Below are 3,723 nucleotides of genomic sequence, written 5' to 3'. Positions count from 1 at the left end.
CACCATGTGGTTGCTGGGCATTGAACTCAGGACCTCTGGAAGAATAGTCAGTGTTCTTAACTGCTGAGCCATCTCTCCAGCCCCTTTGTTTTAAGCACAGTAATTTAAAACTTAAAACACAACTTTATGGGGCTGGAGAGAGACTGCTCTTCCAGAGGTCAAGGGTTCAAATCCCAGCAACAACATAGTGGCTCACAACCATCTGCAATGGGATCTGATGCCCCCTTCTGGTATGTCTGAAGACAGCTACAGTATACCCATATAAATAAAGTAAAATAAATAAATCTTTGTTAAAAAAAAAATACACAGGGTAGTGGCAGCTCATGCCTTTAATCCCAGCACTTGAGAGGCAGAGGCAGGTGGATTTCTGAGTTCGAGGCCAGCCTGGTCTACAGAGTGAATTCCAGGACAGCCAGGACTACACAGAAAAACTCTGTTTTATTTATTTATTTTATTTTTATTTTTTTTATTATTTTATTATATGTAAGTACACTGTAGCTGTCTTCAGACACACCAGAAGAGGGTGTCAGATCTCATTTCCGGTGGTTGTGAGCCACCATGTGGTTGCTGGGATTTGAACTCTGGACCTTTGGAAGAGCAGTCAGGTGCTCTTACCCACTGAGCCATCTCACCAGCCTGAAACTCTGTTTTAGTTAGGGTTTTACTTCTGTGAACAGATACCACGACCAAGGCAAGTCTTATAAAAACATTTAATTGGGGCTGGCTTAAAGGTTCAGAGGTTCAGTCCATTATCATCAAGGTGGGAGCATGGCAGTATCCAGGCAGGCATGGTGCAGGCAGAGCTGAGATTTCGATGTCTTCATCCAAAGGCTGCTAGTGGAAGACTGACTTCCAGGCAACTAGGGTGAGGATCTTAAACCCACACCCACAGTGACACACCTACTCCAACCAGGTCACACCTATTGTAACAAGGACAAACCTCCAGATGGTGCCACTCCTTGGTCCAAGAATATACAAACCATCACAAACCCTGTCTCAAAACAAAAACAAAAACAACTGTGCTGGAGAAATGCCTCAGCGGGTAAGAGCACTGACTGCTCTTCCAAAGGTCCTGAGTTCAAATCCCAGCAACTCACAACCATCTGTAATGAGATCTGACGCCCTCTTCTGGTGTGTCTGAAGACAGCTACAGTGTACTTATGTATAATAACAAATAAGTCTTTGGGCCGGAGCGAGCAGGGACTGAGCGAGTTGGGTTGACCGGAGCAAGTCCTAAAAAATGTTCAATTCCCAACAACCACATGAAGGCTGACAACCATCTGTACAGCTACAGTGTACTTATATACATAAAGTAAATAAATAAGTGCCGGGTGTGGTGGCACACAACTTTAATCCCAGCACTCAGGAGGCAGAGGCAGGCGGATTTCTGAGTTCGAGGCCAGCCTGGTCTACAAAGTGAGTTCCAGGAAGCCATAGCTATACAGAGAAACCCTGTCTGGAAAAACAAAACAAAACAAAAAACAAACAAAAAAGTAAATAAATAAATCTTTTTTTTTTAAAGATGTATTTATTTATTATATGTAAGTACACTGTAGCTGTCTTCAGACACACCAGAAGAGGGCATCAGATCTCGTTACGTTTGGTTGTGAGCCACCATGTGGTTGCTGGGATTTGAACTCCAGACCTTTGGAAGAGCAGTCGGGTACTCTTACCCACTGAGCCATCTCGCCAGCCCGTAAATAAATAAATCTTAAAAAACAAAAAACACAAACCACAACTTTAGCCCTCATACTGTCTCTCTGCAGCTGCTTTTGAATAATCTAACGGATCTTTCTGTGTGGCACTATTCCTGGGGACACGTTAACAAAAGTCTACTCCAGGCAATGAGCTGGGAACAGTACAAAGTACAGACACCACCAAACATGTCCAACATGGCGAACCAATGAGTTTTATTGGGGCTCCTTACAGGAACAGAAAAAAAATGACCCAAAGACAGCTGCTTCACCAAAGCCCATCTCAGCATGGGGGACAAAGATGAAGGCTGGAAACCTGGAGCACACTCTGCCTGCAGGCAGATCAGCAAGCTGCAGAATCACTTGGTGTGAGCCTCTCCCAGGCTGCTTGTCTTGTCTCAGCCTACTCTGGTTGGCCTGGCAGGTCTGTTTGCTTCAGGCAGCCTAGCTAGCCTGAGCCAGGAATGTCAGCTTGTCTGAGTGTCTCTAGGCAGACAGTATTTACTACTTTTATTTGCTCATGGAGGGAGGGACCTAGTGAATTCCGTCAGTTTCAAGGACTTCAGGAATTCCTGGGCTGAATGAGCTTCCTGCCAGTACAGAATATTTCTCCTCCCTAGAATACCTTGTATCTTAAGGAGCCTCCTTCAAGGATGGGATGTTTCACTACCTCTTAGAACGTTCTGTGTCCTAAGGAGCCTCCCTGAATAATGGACTGTTTCCTCCTTCCCTTAGATTGTAAAGTTCAGAACAGCCAGTGTCTTAAGGAGCTTTCCCTTGGAAATGGATTTTATCTTAGAGAAAATTGCTACACAACACATAGCCCTGCGTGGAGTTACAGGGCAGTTAAATCACTCAGATAAAGGAGATGATTGGTCCTCAACCTCAAACCTACAGGCCTTGAACTTACCATTAATTAATTCGGGGGACAGTTGGGGCACTGCCCACTCAAGACACATTTAGAGGTCAGGGAACTGTGTGGGTGGCCTCTAGGATCAGGTCTCAGTCACCATGTTGGGCAGGAAGCCTTTCTTCATTGTTCCCGTGCAGCCTGCTCCGAACTCCTAGGAGTGATCTGGGGCCTCGGCACCTAAGATGTCAGCTCAGGTGTCACCTTTGTCAATGACAGGAGGGCAGAGAGCAGCTGGTGGGATGGGTCATCACAGCCTCGCTCACTGTCACCTGCTCCTGCCCTCCTCTTGGCCTCACAGCTACTCCATACCCATCTCTGCTTCCGAATATCTTCTGAACCTTTATTTCCTGTCTCTCCCAGGGAGCAAGCTTCCCCCAGACATTGCCAACTCTCCTTCTTTAGGCCTCCACAAGGTTTCCCGTCCTTCCAAACAATCCGTTTGGTTCTCACTTTTTTGTTCAAATCTTTCCCGTGGTTCATGTCTCCTGGTGTCGTGAACTCTGACCCCTGCCCTATTCTCACCCCCCCACCCCCCATCCTTCCTACGTATGATTCTCCACTGGTACCATCGACCTGTGCTCTCCTGCCTCTCTGACAGCTTCCCTGCATGGATCCTGTCCAGCTATGATTTGTTTCCACAAGAGGTAGGGCTGAACACCAAGAACTTCACCGAAACCAAAAGGATGGTGGTATGCATAGGCGGGGGTACTCACTTCGTTCTCCAAATCCTCAATGTCTTGAGGGTGAATTGTTTCCGGTTGAAAGCAGAAGGGCCTGGGCAGAACCACTGCCCTCTTGATGTGGGGAATGGCACGAGGTAAGGTGAGTATATCACGACCACTTGGTCCCAAGGATACTCTCTCCCACCCCCTTTCATCACTGTTTTTCTTTTCGGAGACAGTGTTGTGTAGCCTAAGCTGATCTCTTGCTTGAGCCTCCCTAGTTCTGGGATTATGTGCATTCTTCCCTTCTCCCTCCTCTTTTTTTTTTTTTTTTTTTTTTTTTTTTTTTTTTTTTTTTTTTTGTGCCTGGATGTGTGTACATGACACACAGGCAATCTTGTCCATGCAGGTACATATATGAAGGCCAGGAGCTGATGACAGGATATCTTCAATT

Source organism: Mus caroli, chromosome 9, assembly GCF_900094665.2.
Source record: "Mus caroli chromosome 9, CAROLI_EIJ_v1.1, whole genome shotgun sequence".
Taxonomy (NCBI): domain Eukaryota; kingdom Metazoa; phylum Chordata; class Mammalia; order Rodentia; family Muridae; genus Mus; species Mus caroli.
Note: the sequence above shows the minus strand (reverse complement) of the source record.